Source organism: Rhinopithecus roxellana, chromosome 7 (assembly GCF_007565055.1).
Source record: "Rhinopithecus roxellana isolate Shanxi Qingling chromosome 7, ASM756505v1, whole genome shotgun sequence".
Classification (NCBI taxonomy): domain Eukaryota; kingdom Metazoa; phylum Chordata; class Mammalia; order Primates; family Cercopithecidae; genus Rhinopithecus; species Rhinopithecus roxellana.
Genome location: NC_044555.1, coordinates 72229837 through 72252422, shown reverse-complemented (window position 1 = coordinate 72252422; position 22586 = coordinate 72229837). Strand labels below are relative to the sequence as shown.

The 22586-nt window shown below is 39.6% G+C and overlaps 1 pseudogene across 1 annotated transcript; it reads right to left on the bottom strand.

Annotated features, from left to right (window-relative positions):
• Positions 1-19458: 19458 nt before the first annotated feature.
• On the bottom strand, positions 19459-19939 carry LOC115898762 (annotated as a pseudogene). The gene has a single exon (XR_004058440.1). The product of XR_004058440.1 is annotated as a 40S ribosomal protein S15a pseudogene (transcript).
• Between the last annotated feature and the right edge of the window lie 2647 nt (positions 19940-22586).

Sequence of the window (22586 nt, the reverse complement as noted above, 5' to 3'; positions counted from 1 at the left end):
AATTCTTATTTTCTCTTTGTCCATACTGTATTGAAATTTTAGATTTTATGGTAATTCTAAAAGAGTTTGAGTTTAGGCAAAATTTTTTTTTCTTTAAATTCCTTTTTTGGGAGGTGGGTTGTAGCAGTACACAACTCTAAAATCATTTCTGTTTTGGATCTTTCTACTGTAATTTAGTCTTAAAAATAGATTTGCATAACAAATGTCAATTTCTGACAACCTGCCTTTGAGAAAGGGAAGGTATATAAGTGACATTTTCATGATTCTGCAAGAGCCACAGAGTTTTCATCAAAATTTATATCCTATTTAAATGATGCCTTTAAAATCATTCATTTTACTGTTCAGCAAAGAACCTTTGCAATTAGCTACTTAGATCAGATCTTTAAAGGGTTTTATGAAAAGTGGTCACAGAGCTTCCTGTAGAGCATTTTTTATAGTTTTAGGTCAGCATGGCTGGACTTTAGATGGATTATGACCAGATTTAATTATACTTATTTGGTGAAACTAGGCATGATCCCTGGGTATAAATTATGGTAGAGCACAGAAGGAACACACACTGGTCCCAAACCAGCTCAGGCAGTTACTGTCTATAGACTCCCTTTCCTTGTCTATAAGGTGATTCACTTCCCTCATGGCTATTGTAAGGGTAAAAGACAATATATTAATATATAAAATACCTGGTAGTTGTTAGAACAATGTAGCCCATCATTAAGTACTTGCTTTTTCTTAATACAAGTTAGAATTTTGAGGACCTACCTTTTTTGAATCTGAAGGTTAAGTGCATAGTTTAAGATACCAAAGCTAAGGTCAAAGACTGATGACAAGCGCAATGGAAGGTCCAGTAGGGTTTGGTGTAGGATTAAATGCAAAAGGTGGGGCAGTAGAGATCCCAGGGAGGCCAAGTGAGAGCAGGTTGGAAAGGAAATCTCACAGCCATGCCCCTGTGTCTACCTGAGTTACTGCACTGGAGAGATGGAAAAACATCCAAGACTGACACTTTTCAAAAAAAATTTCCAATGTTTCCAAAACCAATGTTTATAATATTTACAGTGCAGTTTTATAAATAAAAACAAATTTTGAGAAGGAAGAAATAAAGAGACCTACAAATACAAGCTCATATTTTTACTATTAGATTCAAGAGCTATACAATTACTCTAATAAAGTGCTGTACACATTTTAAAATGCTTACTCTCCATTTCTTTACTTAACTTGTTGAAGATTGGTAATGACTTGGGAATAGCAGCCATCCACAGACTCCACTTTGGGTAGCAACATCCTAAAAGACACCCCAGCAAGACTTCTTCACAATGCAACCCTCCCTTCTATAGTATTTCTCATAGTCTTCATACTATCATTAAGGGGCTGAATATTTCTAGGGAAGGACTAGAAATATTGCTATTTCACAAATGGTTTCTTCTACTTTTGAAAAGCTTCAATCTATCCTTTCAAGATATCAGCGAGTGTAAAGAAAAGAGAGGAAGCCATAGCTGAGTTAAGAGAACACAATCCTTCATGCTGGGAATGCTCTAAAAGGAAATTCAGGCAAATCCAAGGACTTGGACTGGGATGGTTTTACCAGGTACTAAGAGACTGGGATTGAAGGATGTTATTCCAGCCCTTATAAGGACTTGAAACATCGGTCTGCAAATTAAAGCATGCAATTAGGGATGGAAAAGTTGCAATTTTTGGAATGGACTGCAAGGTTGATTGTCATACAGCAAAACGACAAAAAAAAGAGCTTGTTATTGGAATTAAGGCACAGGGTAACTGGTCTTCTCACCCCCAGCTTCCTCCTCTTTTGGTAAGAGAGATTGTTTACACATGCAGGTCTAATCATGTCATGCCCAGCTTCACGCTTCTCAATACCCCTATTTATTTTTGTACAAGGACTCCAAGTAACCTTCCTTGTAGGTCTTATATTCCATATAGCTTTACCTGGAGCTCAATACCTTCCCATCCACATTCATTTGTGTAATGGTTCATTGTAAGTGTCAACTTGACTAGGCTAAAAGAGGCCCGGAGAGTTGAGTTGGTAAAACATTGATGCTGGTGTATCTGTGAGAGTGTTTCTGGAATAAATTAGCGTTTGAATCAGTAGACTAGGTAAAGAAGATCCAGCCTCACTGATGTGGGCAGGCACTCTCAAATCCACTGAGAGTCCAAATAAAATGAAAAGGCAGAAGAAGGGTGAATTTGCTTTCTTTTCTTGAGCTGGAACATTCATTTTCTCCTTCCCTTGGACATTCCAGCTTCTGGTTCTCAGACTTGCAGACTTTCAGACTCTGAGTGGTCCTTCCTGATCTGAGGAATTTGGCCTCATATTGGGAGTTACCCATCCATTCCCCTGGTTCTTAGCCTTTCGAACTTGGACTGAATTATACTGCTGGCTTTCCTGGTTCTCCAGCTTGAATATGGCATCATTGTGGGACTTCTTGTCTTCATAATTGTTTGAGCGAATTTGCATAATAATTCCCATCTTGTATATCTCTATATCTATATCTGTATTTATATCTATACCTATATATCCTATTGGTTCTGTTTATCTGGAGAATCCTAATACAATTTGGCATCAGTCTACTTGTTCTTTAAGACTTAGCTCAAATTCTACCTCTTTGAGGAGACTTATCCAGCTAATGTTTCCGACTCATTTCTTCTATGTTCTTGTTGGACCATAGGGTTGAAATATTTGGTTGCACACCTTTTTTTCCCCTTTAGAATTGGAGACCCAAGATGGCAGGGTAAGTCTTTTATTTACTGTTGTATCTCTGGAAAAAACTAAGCTATCTGTAGCTAGCAGCATAATGGTTGCCCAAAGATGTCCACAACCAAATTGCCAAAACCTGTGAATATGTTATCTGTTGCATGGCAAGGAGGAATTAAGGCTGCAGATGGAATTAAAGTTGTTAATCAACTGCTGAACTTAAAATAAGGAGATGATTCCGGAGTATCCAGATGGACCCAGTGTAATCACAAGGGTCCTTATATATGAGAAAGGTGGGTTCATAAGAGAGAACCAAATAGGTTCAAGGTGAGAAAGACTCAATCAGCCATTTCTGGCATTGAACATAGAAGGGATCCCTTAGCCAAGGAAAGCAGGCATCCTCTAGGATCTGGAAAATACAATCAATGGATTCTCCCCGAGGACTTCCAGAAAGGAATTTAGCCCTACTGATACCTGAATTATAATCCAGTAAGATCCTCTCTGGACTTAAAACCTTTGGAACTGTAAGGTTAAAATTTTATGTACTTTTTGTGGTCATTTGTTACAGCTGCAATTGGCAACCAACATAGTGTCATAAATATTCAATGATTCCTAAATATTTGGTTGGAGAGGTAAATTCAAACTTCACTCAGAAGAGAGCAGGAAGACTGCATTGATGGTTATTTAGCAAAACTATAATGCAGAATTTCCTTCATGGACAGGATTGGAGTTTGATTTCAAGACCATATTGAATCTGGAGGGGCATTGTTCCCATAGGGTGGAGATTTCCAAGTCAGACTGGCATGGTGATCTTTTGGGACTGCGCCTTCCATCGCTCATTGACATGCTGTTGATTAACCTTTTTCTGAACACTCCCATGACATTTTTTAATATAGACAGAACACTGCTTATTTTGTGTATGTGTGTGTGGCTTAGTTCCTCTTATTACTACCCTATTAATTGAACAATAGGACCTAGGGTAGCATTCACAGCACTCTCTTTCTTTTTTCATGGGATATTTGTGTCTTGTTTCTCATTAACACCCTCCACTGGGGGCCACTGAACCAGCTGAAGGGTTTTCTGACAGTTCTCAGGCTGAGTTTTCAGTTATCAGGGTGACTGGAGCCCAAAGGGGTGTTTAATTCATAGAAACACTGCCATTTCAAGGGCTCAGGAGACGCAGAATTATGTCCTACATTCCCAAGGGCTCCAGGAGGATAAAGTCCATTCATTGGAGCCAGGGTGCACCTGTTTAGCCTGTTCTTAGTCACGCTGAGCTTTGCCTTTGGTCCATTGGAGCTTCTGGACACCACAGGTGAAAGAAGATGGTTGTATTAGTTATCTCTCACTGCATAATGCATCATCTCACAACTCAGTGGTTTAGAATGACCTCCCGCAAAAACCCACACACTTTTTGTCTTTCCATTTCTGTAGGGTCAGAAAATTCTGGAGCAGCTTAATAGGGTGACTGTAATTCAAGGTCTCCCACGAGGTTTTAAATCATTTGACACGGGAATAAAAGCGGAGGACATTTTAAAGAGCTTACACCCATTGTAACACTCCCTGGATAAGTTGGCAAAAATGACATGACCTTTAATTGATGGTCCAAAGCCAACAAGACTAAAAAGTGTTGGAAGAGGGGTGCTCATAAAGCTGTAACCAGCAGGTAGTGAAGTCATTTTATATTGCTTAAACACTAGCTATTAAAAAATGCCAGGGTTTGGTACTTTTGTTCTATTTCAGTTGTATTAATGTACAGATATCTTAGTTAAAAGGTTAATCAACATATATTTTCATTTGGCGGGGCGTGGTGGCTCAAGCCTGTAATCCCAGCACTTTGGGAGGCCGAGACGGGCGGATCATAAGGTCAGGAGATCGAGACCATCCTGGCGAACACGGTGAAACCCCGTCTCCACTAAAAAATACAAAAAACTAGCCAGGCGAGGTGGCGGGCGCCTATAGTCCCAGCTACTCGGGAGGCTGAGGCAGGAGAATGGTGTAAACCCGGGAGGTGGAGCTTGCAGTGAGCTGAGATCCGGCCACTGAACTCCAGCCTGGGTGACAGAGCAAGATTCCGTCTCAAAAAAAAAAAAAAAAAAAAACATATATTTTCACAATATATGTAATAGTCCAAATACAAGTTTCGAATTTACTTTTTCCTATCTAAGTCCATTGTTTGGAGGCAGTGCCACAGATAGGACAACGTAATTGTCAATATACATACATTTAATATTTGCATTATTTTAGTTTTTTTCTTTTGCAGTTGTAGAAATTCTGTTAAATACTGCTAAGACACAGAACCACTCTTTGTGCCTTGGGTCTTGTTTTTAATAATCTAAATAGGTAAAATTTGGTAATTCCCAGTGTCAATATTAGGTTTACCATTGCAGTTAGAGTGTCAGCAGTAAAGCCACAGTGGATTTTTCCTAAACAACAATATAAATAAATGTGAGTGTTTTAAAAGACATTGAATGAATGCCTGAGACTGAGAAGGAGACATTTTATATTTAAGTATACATATAAATACATATGTAAGTGTATATGTTACACTTTTCATAATAGTAACATACATTTGGAAAGTATGTCTCAAAAATGAAAATTAAACTGGCTGAAAATCTCATTTATCAGCTTTCTCCAAATCGGTCTGAGCAAGAGGAATATGAGCTTTTGAGAGATATTATGAGCTATTCAGATTGAAACAAATGTCCTGTCATGTCTCTTCCAAGATTCTTTCATTGAAGAAGCTTGCAAATTGAACGCACACAGCACATACACGGTTCAACATACACAGCACACACACACAACAGCACACACATGCACTCCCCACATAGCACACACAACACACATAATACATAAAACATACACACACAGAAACCCACCCCCGCCCAACACACACACAGAATTGGCATGTGTGATTATTTCTTTTAGTTAATCAGGCTTTTCTAAATACTGCAGGCAGAACAAAATAAAGAAAGAAAGTTGAGCCTGGGCAACACAGTGAGATCCCATCTCTAAAAAAGAAAAAACAAAGAAATTAGACGTGAAAGTTGGTAAGACTACAAGTCATCTTTAACTGTAGATTTCAAGTATTTGTGCATATCTCAATAACTCTATTGATCTGGTTCATTGAACTCGCATTAAATAAATATTATGTGTTAATTTCTATAAATAAAATGCATTTTTTTTGAGAGAGAGGGAGAGGATCTCACTCTCACCCAAGCTGGAGTGCAGTGGCATGAACATGACTCACTGTAGCCTTGACCTCCTGGGCTCAAGCAATCCTTCCACCTCAGCCTCCAGAGTAGCTGGGCCTACAGCCATGCACCACCATGCCCGACTAATTTTTGTATGTTTTGTAGAGATAGAGTTTTGCCTTGTTGTCCAGGCTGGTCTTGAACTCCTGGGCTCAAGCCATCCACCTGCCTCAGCCTCTCAAAGTGCTGAGATTATAGGCATGAGCCAGCACACCTGGCCAAAATACTTTATTAAAATGCATTTTTTTTTGAGGCAGAATTTGCTCTGTCACCCAGGCTGGAGTGCAGTGGCACGATCTCGGCTCACTGCAACCTCCGCCTCCTGGGTTCAAGCAATTCTCCTTCCTCAACCTCCCAAGCAGCTGGGATTACAGGTGCATGCCACCACATCCAGCTAATTTTTGTATTTTTAGTAGAGACAGGGTTTCACAATGTTGGCCAGGCCAGTCTTGAACTCCTGACCTTGTGATCCACCTGCCTCGGCCTCCCAAAGTGCTGGGATTGCAGGTGTGAGCCACCGCGCCCAGCCTAAAATGCATTTTTTAAATGTTTTTTTTTAGAGTCAGATTTCAGGTACGTTTTTTAAAACACTTTTTAAGAAAATTTTTATGTTCACAGCAAAATTGAGAGGAAGGTACAGAGAGTTTCCATATACTTCCTGCCCTGACACATGTACAACGCCCCATCCCCACTACCAACATCCCCTACCTGAACAGTACATTTGTTACAGTTGATAAACCTACGAGGACACATTATTGTTACCCAGAGTCCAAAGTTTACATCAGGGTTCACTCTTGATGTTGTACGTTCTATGGGTTTGGCAGATGGATAATGACATGGATCCACCATTATAGGATCATACAGAGTAATTTCCCTGCCCTAAAAGTCCTCTGTGCTCCACATATGCATCCTTTTCTCCCCACTAACCCCTGGAAAACACCAATATATTTTTACTGTTGCTATAGTTTTTCCTTTCCCAGAATGTCCCGTAGTTGAAATCATATAGTATGTAGCCTTCTCAGATTGGTTTATTCCATTTCGTAATATGCATTTAAGTTTCCTTCATGTCTTTTCATGGCTTGATAGCTCATTTCTTTTTAGTGCTGAATAATGTTCCATTGCTGGATACACCATTGTTTATTTATCCATTTACCTACTGTATTAGCCCATTCTTATGCTGCTGATAAAGACATAGCAGAGACTGGGTAATTTATAAAGAGAAAGAGGTTTAATAGACTCACAGTTTCACGTGGCTGGGGAGGCCTCACAATCATGGCAGAAGGCGAAAGGCACGTCTTACATGGTGGCAGTCAAGACAGAATGAGAGCAAAGCAAAAGGGGAAAATGTCATATAAAACCATCAGATCTCATGAGAATTATTCACTACCATGAGAACAATATGGGGGGACCACCCCCATGATTCAATTGTCTCCCACCAGGTCCCTCTCACAACACATGGGAACTATGGGAGCTACAATTCAAGATGAGACTTGGGTGGGGACACAGCAAAACCGTATCACCTACTAAAGGATATCTCGGTTGCTTCCAAGATTTGGCAATTATAATAAATAAATGTACCAAAAAATATAGGTGCAGTTTTTTTTGTGTGTATGGGGGGCATACATTTTTAACTCCTTTGGTAAATACCAAAGAGTGCGATCTCTGGATAGTATAGTAAGAGTATGGATAGTTTTGTAAGAAACTGCCAAACTATCTTCCAAAGTGGCTGTACCATTTTGCATTCCCTTCACCAATGAATGAGCATTCCTGTTGCTCCACATCCTCACCAGCATTTGATGTTGCCAGTTTTTGGATTTTGGCTATTCTAATAGGTGTGTAGTGTTCTCTCACTGCTGTTTTAAGTTGCATTCCTCTCATGACATATTATGTGAAGAATCACATACGTTTTCATTTGAATGGTAAATAATGTTAGCCCTAATGTGAAAAACCCATTGGTTTAGGGTATGTGAGTAAAACAACTTTCATTGACTCACAGAGAATGGTCCAAGGTAAGAAATTTATCATGGTGGGGGGAATGATGGCACTCAGGGACATTATTGGGACAATTATTCCCTTCCACACCCCAAACTTCTAATGATTGTTCCTCTTTCAGCAAAGACAGCTTTTGGGCAGCACCTACAGATGATCTAGAAAGTCCAAAAATATAGGAAAAAGGAAAATCAGACATGAGGGACCTAATCCTAGAAACCAGGTCAAATTTGTGATCCCTGAAGAAACAGAAATGGAAGATATTACAGAGTCCCAGGCCCAGAGGAAATAACTCTCTTAATCAGTTTGCCGCACTCCCTACTACTTATTGCCTCAAAAGAAGGCAATGAAAAAAATGTGCAATAAATACTGAAAGCTGCATTGACTTAGGGTTTAATCAGACTGGATGAGATCGTCAATGTGCTGTTCCTTAGGAAGCTGTTACATGTGTGTACTTATCTATGATGCAGAAGATAAAAACAAGGTTGTGTTTATTCTCTGAACCAATTTGTCAGAAAGACTTGACATAGGTAGCATGGCTATCACTGAAAGAAAGGAAGCCTGTGCTGTTTTAAGAATGTTTAAGGAAGAAACTTTCTCTTGTGGACCCCAAGAGCCCAGCTGAAGCCCTTTAGACATGCATGACTTGATAGAGCAAGGTCACTTTCAAGTTCAATGTCTTTATTCTACTAGCAAATAAATACTGAAGTCCAGAGAAGGTAGAAGGTTTGATAAGGACATTTTGCAGACAAAATAACAAACAACAAAAGACAGACAATCTACAAATAGCTAACTTCTCATTTTAATCCTTCATCCATGGCAAAATTTTCCCCCTTCTCTAGCCAGCTCATGTTATTCATCCAGCCGGACTTCCTGTATCAATTTCGTGATAATCTGAGTTAATTGCCAATAAGTGGCAATAAGTTGTTGAGTATTTTGAATGCTGTGGTTCTGTAATCAAGCCCAAAGAGTTTGGATGGGGGAGTTGAAGGTTTTAGAAGCATGTAGAAAATTGTTCAAAAATATGTATCGTACCCACACCCCTCTGCCATGGGCAACTTGAAATGTCATCAATGCAAAGTTCTTGCTACCTTGACTCTAGCCTAAGTCTCTCAGAAATTTTTGCTCTGAGCTATCTGCATGACAATTTTAATTCTAAGAGACAGATGGCAGTGAGTGGACACCTCCATCCACCTGCTTTACTTTGGGCATTCATTCAAGCTCGATTTGCAGAGGTAAATGAGTTAACTTGTCTAGATTTTAAAATCATATTCTAAAGAGAAAGAATACAAAATATCTGAGGATTTTTCTCCTTGACCATATAGCACTTTCTTTCCAAATAATTAAAAGGTTCTGGAAAGAATATTGTATGTAGCTAACACATCCTCACTGGCGAGGGGGATAAGAAAGCAGACTGAACAGGTCATGTCCGTCCTTACCTTCGCTGATTCACATGGATCTCTGGCAACAGGGTAGTGGATGAAAGTGATTTTGTCTTTATTTTTCTAGAAATCATAATTTAATGAGAACCTAAGCACATCATTTACATTTTGATTATACATTTATATTTCTATTGTGTTGAGATAATTACAAGTTATGGCACTCCTTGAGTTACTTACTTATTATTATTTTTTTTTTGGTAGAAATAGGTATTATATCCCATCTGTTTTATGTGTCCTGGGATGGCTGATTCCCTTGATGGGGAGAGGTTAATCAAAGAGTCATCATAGGGTCCTGAAGGCCAATTTCTAGCCACAGAAAGGGCTGGAGCATTTTCCAATGAGAACCACAGATGGGTTGAGCATCAGTGTACATAGTTGTTCAACATGTGTGTGTTTCTAGAATTCCAGATTCCAGAGCTGGAAATGAAAAGGGCCTTCTGATCATGACAGTAACTTCCCACCTATACATGTGGAATGTGGGGCCAGGAGGAAGAAATACCAAGGCCACAAGGTAGACGTTGGATCCAGGGTGAGGTGGCTGGAATTCTAACTCCTTTCCAGGATGTGTGTGCTTTGGTTTGTGTGTGTGCCTATGCACATGCCCATGAGCACAATTTGCTAACAGTAGGCCATTCTCTGAGATTTCCCAAGTGTGACAAAACTCACCTGACATCAGGAGAGAAAGCTCCATCATGCCATTATGGCAGGGCTGTTCTGCCCCTTCCATCGCAGCTTTGTCCTGGCAATTATGTGGAGAAATCTGCCTTCTCATTGTGCACACTCAGTCTGACGTGATGGCAGATCCTTTCAGGGTACCAAGGAAATATTTTCTCCTCCTCAATCCACGAGATGTATTATTTGTTCTTGCCTGGAGATGAATAATGTACTCAAAGACAGGGAGGATAGTCATGTTGATGACAGATTCCTGGCAACCTTTTAGGAAGCCTTAAATTCACTTTCTATGTTTCATAGACTACTGACTTGACTCAGTTCCATATTCCCTTATGCATGTTCATGTTGAAACAAGGACACTGAAACTACATTTGTGACATGGATTGTACAATTTAGATGAGCTCATTGGTGCCTAAATGGACATGTAGCAGTTGTGTTTGAATATTGATTTGACCAATGCATACTGCCCCACTATCTCCTTTTCTTGATTTTCCTCAGTTTTTTTCACAAATGGCATGGACAGAAAATAGGAATTTGGGCTTTCATGTCTTCTCTGAGCCTCCAATAGAGACCAATCACAGTTGAATTTATAAGCAAGTCACTAAGTGCCTGCTTTCTGCCCAGTGTAGACTGTAGGGAAGCTGTTTATATCCTACTTCCTAGAACTTGTGAATGTTTTCTTACACGACAAAAGGAACTTTGTAGTTGTGATTAAATTAAGAGTCTTGATGTGTGGAGGCTATAAGGGATTAGCCAAGTGTGTCCAAACTAATCACATGAGTTTTTAAAATTGGAAAGGCTTTCCCATCTCTGGTGAGAGGGAGATGTGACTATAGAAGAATGGTCTGAAAGATACAATATTGCTGACTTTGAAGACTTGGAGAATTTATTCCTTGCAGTTCTGTAAGTCAGAAATCTGACACAACATTGTTGTGTTCTCTGCTCAGCATCTTACCAAACCATGAGGCAACAAATGCAAGGAACCTCTAGAAGATGGAAAAGTCAGAAAACAAATGCCTTCCTCCAGCCTCCAGAAGAAGCACAACCCTGACAACACCTTGATTTTAAACCAGTGAGACCCGTGTCAGGATTCAGACTTTCAGAACTATCATATGATAAATTGGTATTATTTTAAGTAACCGAGTTTTCGGTAATTTATTACAACAGGGATAGAAAAGTAATACAGGCAGTGAACTGGAGTGAGATGGAGGGGAAGTTAAAAAGGAAATTGCGAATCTGTAATAATATTTGCAGGCTTTCTGACATACATACGAATGTGTATATTAAATATAAAAACACAAAAGAATGTAGGCATAAAATTCAAATTTTAAAATAGTATTATTAGAAAATACAATGTATTATATTGCAGGTAATGTAATATAATTAAAATAATATTATAGTATTATTACTAAATTCATAAGTGGTAACGGCCGGGTGTAGTGGCTCACACTTGTAATCCCAGCACTTTGGGAGGCTGAGGCGGGTGGATCACTTAAGGTCAGGAGTTCTAGACCAGCCAGGCCAACATGGTGAAACCCCTGTTTCTACTAAAAGTAAAAATTAAAAAAAATAGCTGGTGGCGATGCACACCTGTAATCCCAGCTACTCGAGAGGCTGAGGCAGGAGAATCACATGAACTCAGGAGGTGAAATTTGCAGTGAGCTGAGATCATATCACTGTACTTCAGCCTGGGCAACAGAGCCAGACTCCACCTTAAAAAAAACAAGGTAACAATGTGTAAGTGGTGAAATTGGCAGTCTCTCCTACAAAATTGGGAGAGACAAGGGAATCTTTCTTTCTCCCTGGGAAGAGTAAATGATGATCTTTTATTCTCTTGGGAAAGAGTCAGATTTCTCAGGAACTAGTCTTTTCATTGTTGTTTATTATATTTTAACTAGATTTCCCTATACATTCTTGCTTATAGATATGCTATATTATAATACATTCCATTACTGTTTTAGTTTTCTGTTGTGGCCTTAACAAATTCCTATATATATGGGAGCTTAAAACAATGCAAATTGATTATTTCACAGTTCTGCAGGTCAGAAGTCAGCTATGACATTGCTGCATCCTCTGCTTGGGGTCTCGTCAGGCTAAAATCAAGGTGTCCACCAGGCTGAGCTCTAATCCAGAGGCTCTGAGAGAGCATCCACTTTCAAGTTCATTTGAATTATCATCAGAAATCAGCTCCTGGTAATCATCAGAGTGGGGTCACTGTTTCTATGCTGGCTCTCATCTGGAGTTGTTCTCAGTTTCTAGAGGCCCCCCAATTTCTTCAGTTCTGGCTGCCTTTCTACATCTTCAAAGTTGGCAAAGATAGGCAGAATTCTTCTCATGCTGCAGATTTATCTGGTCTCCCCTCAAACAACCTCTCTCTACTTTGTCTTCTGCCTCTGCTTCTAAGGGCTCACGATATTACATGGAGCCCACCCAAACCATCCAGAACCACCTTTTGCTGTGGTTTGAATGCGTCCCTCCAAAAGCATGTGTCGGAAACTTAATTCCCAATGTGACCTTGTTGGGAGGTGGGGCCTAATGGGAGGTGTTTGGGTCCTGGAGGCTGCACCCTCATGAGTGGATTAATGTTGATTACAAATGGGCCTGGGGCTGTAAGTTTGATCTCTTGCACTCTCTCACCTTCTCTTTGCCCTTTCACTGTGGGATGATGTAACAAGAAGGCCCTGGGCAGATGCTAGCTCATTGATTTTGGACTTCCAGCCTTCAGGACCTTGAGTCAATTAATTTCTGTTAATTATAAATTACCTATTCTGTTGTATTCTGTTATAGGAGCACAAAATGCACGAAAAGACTTTCCTATCTGAAGGTCAATGAATTAGTAACTTTAATGATATCTGCAAAGTCCTTCTGGCCATGTAAGGTGACATCTTTCACAGATCTGGAAATTCAGGCACGGAATTCCTTGGGGACCACAATTACATTATATAACAATGTAATGATATTAATATTATGAAATAAAGTATGGAGACCCAAAGAGCCAAACCAGAGGCTAGGCAAAATTCAACTGTCACCTAAATCCTGCCTGGTGTCTTAGGAACCATGTCCTCAGGGCTGTCCACAGACAAGGCAGAGAAGGTGCACGCTAAAATGATCTGAACGATTAGAGAACATGAAGAAAGCAATAAAGTCAGCACTAAATAAGGTAATGCTTGAGACATTTCATACAGTATGGTAATTGCATCTCCATTCAGAAAAGAGAACATATTATTTTACTCATATTGGGTCATTTTGATAGATTAAAAATTAAGCTCTCACTTTTCCTGTCTGTTTCCTTTCCTGCCCTTATCTTATAGATAAAAAGATCACGTAGATCTGTTCATGGTCTAACTCTCTGTGTATCTTTTTATTCCTTTAAGGAGTACAGTTATATAATGCTCTTGGTCATCCTAGTTTTTCTTAAAATGTAATGTACAATTATAGGACACACATATTTTCAGTTTGGGTTTTGATTTTCATTTGCCCCCAAATAGTACAAAATTTAGTGCTGCTTATTTTTAAAGAATGTCTTTATGAGGTAATGTAATTTTAAATTGGAAGGAAACTATCATTTTTTGAACAACTCTTATGGGTCAGACTCATGGCAAATAATAGCTATTTGATCTTTGCAAGAAGTAGGTTGAATATATGTTATTATTCCTGCTGTACAGATTAGGAACTAAAGCTCAGATAAGTTATGTCATCTGTCCCAGATCACAGAGCTGTAAATGTTAGATTCTCTTTGATGAGTGAGTTCAAAGACCAACCTATCCGAATCGCTGTCAGTCAGACTATACATGTATCTATTTCTATAAACTTTTCTCTATCCATCCATTCATCCATACATCCATCCATCCAACCATTCATCCATTCACCCTCTCAGCCTCACATCTATCTACCTATTTATCTACTAATTTGTCCATCCAGCCATCCAGCCATTTAGCCATCTTCCACCTATTCATTAATTCATTTGTCCCTTCATTCATCCATCTATCATCTATCCATCTATCTTCCATTCATTTGTCCATCTATTTATCCGTCCATCCACCCATCCATCCATTTATCCACTCAAACATCTATTTACCCACGCTTCTTCCCATCTGTTCACCTACTTATTCATTCATTTGTCCATCCATCCATCCATCCATCCATCCATCCATCCATCCATTCTTCATCCATCCATCTACCTACATTATAATTGTAAATAAATGTGTACATTAGATATAAACTTTCTAAGTATATGTGTTCATTAGAAATAAACTTTTTAAATAAAATTGGTACAGTGAAAATGTAGTCTTGCATTTCTTTATACCCTAACTTACTCTTTATAACACTTTTTATCCTGCTTGTGAGTAGCCATTTTTAATAGTTTGTCATCTAAATACTAAGCTAAGCCTTGATCATGTTTAGTTAACTGGTTGAAGTGTGTGTGTGTGAGAGTGTGTGTGTGTGTGTGTGTGTGTGAATGTCAGGGAGAGAGAGAGAGAGAGAGGAGACATGAGGAGGCAGTCTGAGATGGCAGTAAATTATTTCTTCTAAGGCAGATCTTGATTCAGCTCTGGTTTGTGCTAGAATTAACCATTAGGAATATACAGAAGGGCCTCCACAGCATATTCAGAATTTAGGCAGCAGCTGAGTAGTAGAATTCTAGGCAGCTGAGGGGCAGAAGGACAAGCATTTTGCCCCAAGGCAGAACCCTATGGGTTCCATGCCTAGCTAAGTAGGGAGTGTATCCTGGCTTCTGGGGCAGATACTCCCTGGAAGGGCTTAGCTTCTCTATTGGGTTGTCCTTTTGCTGTAATCCTACAGCTCTGAAAATAGCTTCACATATATCCATCCTCATCTCTTTCACAGTTAGCTCTTTTGCTTCAAGATTCAGGAATTCCCAGTCGTCCCATCCTTCTCCTTTACCCCAAATGGAAGACTCTGAGATTGCCGTTAACATGCCAGTTTAGAGAAAAATTGCAAGTAGTGGCACTGGCCAACCTTTTTGTTTTTTGTTTACCACATTGCCTTGGCGTCCCACTGATAGGGAGACTTTCCCACTTCTTGTGAACTGTCCCCAACCTTAGCCTTTGTAGGTCCAAAGTAGAGGATGCTATTTGAGTTTTCCAGATTATCTTCCATTTGCTTTCTCCGAAATTACACCCATCTTTCAAAAGGAGGAGTTGTTGAGCTGCTTCTGGATGACTTCTTTAATTTGGGCCAATTTGCTCTAAACAGAATTTCTTTGTTGTTGTGTTGGTTGCATTTCTTGGTGCCATTTGCCAGTCTGAGGACAGCAATTGTTTTTCTTCCCTCTTTTCTGTTTTCTTCGGTAATTTTTTTCAGTTTCTGTAGGTTTTGTTACGTGGAGCAGAGGGGATAAAGAGCTGTTTTTGGCCTGTTATTTTCCTCCAAATATTTGTATTTGTTTTTGTTGGTTTTCTTTTTAGCACATTTTGAGAGTCTCTGTCTGTTTAGGTGGGAGTTTAACCTTTTCCTGCTCCAACATAATGACATATATGATTGGCTTCACTTCCGCCTCCTTGCCTAATGAGTGATTTTAGAGCTGCCTTGCTAGTTCCTTTGTTTTGTCTTTTGTCATATGATTATGTCTTGCTTGTTTGGGTCTTTTCCAAAGATTAGAAGGCAGATTCTGCTTTGTAAAATGTACTTGTTGTTCTCTTTTACTATTTCAAGAAGGTTATTGAACTCATATTGCAAATCTACAGGTAAAATGCTGAAAATGACTGGCGCCTAGTAACCGTTCAATACATATTGGTTATTTTCATTATTAATATCTAAATTTTTCAATATGATGAATGACATGGTATCTTTTAATTCTCACTATATGCAATGAGGAGAATTTGTCTTTTATTAACTTGTATTTTTCCAAATAGAATATTGAAACTACCTTTGAAAAAATTATAACTGAGGAAATTATGACAGTGAAAGGGATCTGACCTAACTGACTCCATCTTGTTTCTAACCTCTAAGCTGTTCTCGTTCATTCCTGCACATAAGCCAGACTAACTTTGGGAGGAACTTAGTTTATAGTTTAACTTTGAAACAAAGTCGGTCACAGCTCTTTCCGAAAACAAACCCCTTTCTTACCCGGGGACTAGACTGCCTTTTCAAGGCCACGAGATTAGAAATTATGGTTTAGGAGTCATACAGCTGGAGGTTGCAAGATTCTGAACCTCCTCAAATTGCTTCTGGGGATAACATCACTATTGTCAAACCTAAGATCAGTGCTTGAGGTATTTGGCAGACCCTGCACTGGATGGATCAGCTGGAACCACCCAGATCAATAAACTGGCTCATCTAATCTTGTGGCCCCCACCCAGGAACTGACTCAGCACAAGAAGACAGCTTTGACTCACTGTGATTTCACCTCAGACCTGACAAATCAGCACTTCCCACTTTCCAACCCCCTACCCACCAAATTACCCATAAAAGCCTTGATTCCCAATTTTTTAGGGAGACTGATTTGAGTAATAATAAAACTCCAGTCTCCTGTACAGAGGGCTCTGTGTGAATTAATTGCAATTTCCCGGTCTTGATAAATTGGCTCTTGTCTAGGCAGCGGGCAAGGAGAACCTGTTGGGTGGTTGCAATATGGGATTTTAAACTTAAAATATGTTTTATTTAGTTAAGTTGTGATATTTATACTCTCTTTCAACAATTTTTGGCATCTACTTTATTTTGATAACTATACTTAAAATTCTTTTTTGTGCAAAACACTATGCTAATTTGGCTACAGTAGTAATCTCTAGTCTTTGTATCTCTTAACTTTTGCATTCTTAAATTTTTCTTTGTGTTTCACCTCTTGATGAATTGAGATAGATTCTATTTGTGAGAAGTCTATTTGGTTATAAAAAATGAATCCTTAGATATTTGAGAATGGTTTTCCTCTTGCTTCTACTTATGATACACTTCTCAGTTGGACATAAAATTCTTTTGTCACTAACTTTTCTACTTTAAAAGAAAAAAGACATTTCAAATTCAGGATTCTGTATGACATATATGAGTACCACATAATTCTGACTTCTTGCGGGTAACCTGTTTTTCTTCTCATTTTTTTTCCTGCCTGAATGCTTGAAGGATTTTTCCCCCCATATCATTTTACTTCAGAAAATGAAAACTTCTGATTACATCTTAGTGTGAGAGAATCCTTCTCAGCCTCCGGGTTGATGTTGTATTCCCTTGTTTTTACTTTCTTCTTTTCCTAGATCCGTGTTGGTTTTCACTTTTTTTCTCTATCATTTGAATAAAGAGAGATTTATCTAGGCCTGATGTGTGCCAAGAGACGGGGTATGTGGCTTTATCTTAGCTCTTCTTTCTGCTTGTTGGAGTGGAGGTTTTTGAGATTCACACTCAGGGGTGTATTTTCTGGTACTGACAGGCATTCCCTCATGCAGGGCTACAGTTTTCTGTGAAAGCTCTTCTTATCCCATTACTAGATTATTTTTCATTTAACATTCTGGATTAATGTGGTGAATCCCTCAGCTCCCCAGTTGCATGAACACTGGAGTACTGCCTCCCTCAACCCAGCCAGCAGCCGAGATCCTGAACTCACCTCCTAGGACCTTCTGAGCTACTGAAAGCCTCCTTGTACCTCTTACTCAGTGACTTGCCTGAGAATTGCCATCTCTGAATGTAGAGGAGCTGGGGTGGGAGGTGGAAAGGATCAATAATCTGTCTTAAAAAGCAACAATATCCTGACTTTAAAATGGGCTCAAGGCCATAACAGACACCTCACCAAAGAAGATATGTAGATGGCAAATAAGCGTATGAAAAGATAATCTATATAACAGGTTGTCAGGAAAGTGCAAATTAAAACAATAGGAGACCACTACATACCACACTTGCTAGAATGGGCAAAATGCAGAACACCAACAGTACTAAATGCTGGTGAGGATGTGGAGCAACAGGAACTTTCATTCATTGATGGTGGGAATGCAAAATGGAACAGCCAGTTTGGAACACAATTTCTTATAAAACTAAACATACTCTTATAAAAATAAATACACTCTTACCCTACGATCCGGCAATCACAATTTCTATGGTATTTATCCAAAGGAGTTGAAACTTGTATCCACACAAAAATCCACACATGGATGTTTTCGGCAGATTTATTCATAATTCTAAGAAGTAGAAGCAACCAAGATGTCTTTCAGTAAGTGTCTTAATCTATTCAAGCTGCTATACCAATGACAAAACCCATATATTTTGTGGCATTTAAACAACATGAATTTATTGCTCACAGTCCTGGAGACTGGAAGTCCAAGATCAAGTCATGGCAGATCTTACATCAGGTGAGGGCGTTTCCCGGTTCATAGATGGCAACTTCTTCCTGCACCTGAGTGCACTAATCTCTTTCATGAGATTCCACCCTCATGACCTCATCACCTCCCCAAAACTCCAGCCTCCTAACATCATCCCTTGGGGGTTAGATTTCGACACAGGAATTTTTAGAGGGACACAAACATTCAGTACATATCAGTAGGTGAACATGTAAATAAACTGTGATACAACCAAAAATGAAATATTGTTCAACACTAAAAAAAAAAAAAAAGCTATCAAGCATGAAAAAACATGCAGCAAACTTAATACATATGACTAAGTGAATGAGTCCATTGGAAAAGCTTACATAGTGTATGAGCCCAGCTGTATGACACTGTGGACAGGGCAAACTTATGGAGAGAGTAAAAAGAGCTGTAGTTAGGGGGAGAGATGAATATGCAGAGAACAGAGGATGTGTAGGGCAGTGAATCTACTCTGTATTATACTCCAGTGGTGGATCCGTGTCCTGATACATTTGCCCAAACCTATAGAATGTACATCATCAAAAATGAACCCTCATGTAAACTATGGACTCTGGGTAGTAATGATGTGTCCATGGAAGGTCATTGATTACAACAAATGCACCACTGTGGTGGAGAATGTTGATAGTGGAAGAGGCTGTGCATGTGTGGGTGCTGGGGGTAGGTGAGAATTCTCTGTACTTTCAAATGAATTTTACTGTGAATTTAAAAGTTTTTTAAAATATGTGTACACACACACACATACATACATATATATGTATATAAAACAACAATGTCATAAGTTTGTGTGTGTAGGGGAAGTTGTTATCCATTTTCTGTTCCATGTGAATCCTGAACCAGTAGACAAACAAGTATGCAATGTGCACGGGTCTCACTTATTTTAGCTGTCATCTTTGTTCCAGTATGTACTGTAAACTAGGTGTTGGCTATGAAAAGGTGTTGCAAAAAGGACTCATCACAGATGTACACGAATATGTATTTATGAGCTGTAAAATACTAGTTCCCCAAAGATGCCTGTAGCATCTTTCCTGTGGCAGCAGCAGGAAGCTAATGCATGTGTATATGCCTATTGATAGAAAACCCTGTTAGTGCATGCATTTTTTTTTTTTTTTTTTTTTGTCCATGAGGCATTTTATTTGTAAATGTATGTATTACATCCCTAGAAAAAGAATCCCAGGATTTTCCCTCCTGTGTGTTTTCGTCTTGCTTCTTCATGGTCCATGATGCCAGCTGAGGTTGTCAGTACAATGAAACCAAACTGGCGGGATGGAAGCAGGTTATTCTGCCATTTTTCTAGATCTTTGAGTTGCATATCAAATCTGGGGCTGATCACTCCACACTTGTTTAGCCTGCCTGTAAGGTTCACAACAATTTTCCCAGCTCTGTGATCACCAATGATTTCAAATTCGCCAATGTAACCATGCTTCATCATCACAGTGAGAAACCAGACGATGACTTTGGAGCACGGCCTAATAAGCACCTGGCGTTTGCCTCTCTTTTCGGCATTGTTGATGCTCTTGAGAGCATCAGCCAGGACATTCATGCGCACCATTGTGGCAGCGCGGAAAGATGGCGGAAAGAGCTAGTGCATGCATTTTTAAAGCACAGAGCTGAAAGTCGAAACATTCTCCTCTCTGACTTAAAATGGTGCCTGATCCCCATGCCGATACAGTATTACAAGCATGTGTTACTCACAATAATAATGAAAGAGAACTTCATTTAGTCCTGCAAAAATCCAGTATGAATTGTAGATAAACTGCTTGAAGTGTGTATCTTCCTTTGAGCTGTGTATCAGATTGCAGATGAACCTGCAAGTGACAATATACAGGCTCTTCTGTGGTTAAGCTACTCAACAAGGATGCAGAAGTTGACAGAAAAGGGTGGCTTCAGAGTGTAGAGTGGATGGCAGTGCTTCTCAATGGGACTTTTCTTTGCTTCCATCCCTTGCTTGGAAAGCACATTTGTGGACAAAATTCTGCACAGGTGTGGATTTGCTCTAGTTAAGAAAGAGGTAGAATTTTTGCTGTGCACTTTTAAGGCAGGAAAATAGGATCTGGAGGCAGGGAACATAGGGCCAATTCACACTTCAGCTATGACAGGAAATATCCTCTCCATTGGGTGAACTCCCAGTAAATGACTTTGTAACTTTCTTCATCCTCTCCATTTACATACGGCACACACCAAATAACCTATAGAATCCTCTAAAGGGTATTTAAACTTCCAAAATTCTGTAACAGGGCCTTTGAGCTCCTATGCTCAGGCCCGCTTCCACACTGTGGAGTGTACTTTCATTTTCAATAAATCCCTTCATTGCTTCCTTGCTTTGTTTGTGCATTTTGTCCAATTATTTGTTCAAGACACCAAGAGCCTGGACATCCTCCACCGGTAACACCTTACTTTTCATAATAATGAGCTTGGGTCACCAATCCAGAAGGATTTACACTAACAACACTGAGGTTTATGCAAGGAAGTAATTGGACAATGCAGGATCCAAATGCAACCTCAGCCCAGCCACATTCTTGTTTGAGAGTAGAAGGTAGAGTCACCACTTAAGCATCCCTGAAAAAGAGTTGAGCATCCAGCTGTCTGGAGAGCTGTGTCCATGACAATCCCTAACAATCACTGCTTCCATGACACCTACGGTGTGCTGGCCTCTGTCTTAAGTCTATGCTGCTGAACAGTCTCAGAGGGGTGAGGTTCCTGCCCTCCTAGAGCCCACAGACAGTTAAGGGGACTTCACCCCAGTTTCTCCAGGAGTTTATGGTTAATCTGTGGTTTTCCTTTTACATGGAAATTTACAAGAAGACAGAGGATACCTTAGAGAGGATCTTGTCTAACAAAAGGAAAATCAAGAATGAGTGATGTACCTGCATTTCTGAATTAGTGGTAAGACTTTATATATTTTCTTAGATATTAAAACTTAGGACCTATAACTTGTTGCTGAATTAGCATGAATATCAAAGTTTCTTGACATTTTCTTCTTCTTCTTTTTGCTACATTGTCCATCCACATAAATGTATGCTACTATATCTATATAAGTTTACTGTGGACACTCATGTGAGTTTGTGCTACTATATAATTTCATATATGTTTATACTACTACGTCTATGTATGTAAGTTTTCAGCTACTATTAAATAAGAGTATTCCCTGTACCTCCTTGTCTTTCAATTGTCCCTAATTGGTGTTCTGATCAAAGGGTAGAGACTTTGGAGAATGACTAAGTTAAGGATCTTCTTAAATAATGAGACATTGAATTCTTCTATAAGGACTAATTAAGTTTATAAGTTAAAAAATGAATGTTGCACTTGCTGTTTTATATAAATTGTACATTTGTTATAGTTATGCAAGTTGCATATAGGTATTATTTTATGGTATATTAGAATGAAAACAATAGACTTTCCATTTAAAATACTTAGAAAATTTCTTAAAGTTCCAGCTCAGATTTGAGAAATGAGAGGAGTATGGGGGAAAGGGACTTAAAAAATCAAGCATACTACTTCTGATTATCTTAAAAGTATTTGCAAAGTGGGACACCCAAGATGGCCAAATAGGAACAGCTCCAGCCTCCTGCTCCCAGCATGAGCAACAGAGAAGACGGGTGATTTCTGCATTTTCAACTGAGGTACCGGGTTCATCTCACTGGGGCATGTCAGACAGTCAATGCTGGTCCACGGGTGCAGCCCGACCAGCAAGAGCTGAAGCAGGGCGAGGCATCACCTCACCTGGGAAGCACAAGGGGAAAGGGAATTCCTTTTCCTAGCCAAGGAAAATTGAGACACACAACACCTGGAAAATCTGGTAACTCCCACCCTAATACTGTGCTTTACCAAGGGTCTTAGCAAATGGCATACCAGGAGATTATACCCCACACCTGGCCCGGAGAGTTCCATGGCCACAGAGCCTCCTTCATTGCTAGTACAGCAGTCTGAGATCTAACTGCAAGGCAGGAGCGAGACTGGGGGAGGGGCGCCCACTATTGCTGAGGCTTAAGTAGGTAAACAAAGCCACCAGGAAGCTCGAACTGGGTGGAGCCCACCTCAGCTCAAGGAGGCCTGCCTGCCTCTGTAGACTCCACCTCTGAGGACAGGGCATAGCTAAACAAAAAGCAGCAGAAACCTCTGCAGATGTAAATGTCCCTGTCTGACAGCTTTGAAGAGAGCAGTGGTTCTCCCAGCATGGAGGTTGAGATATGAGAACGGACAGACTGCCTGCTCAAGTGGGTCC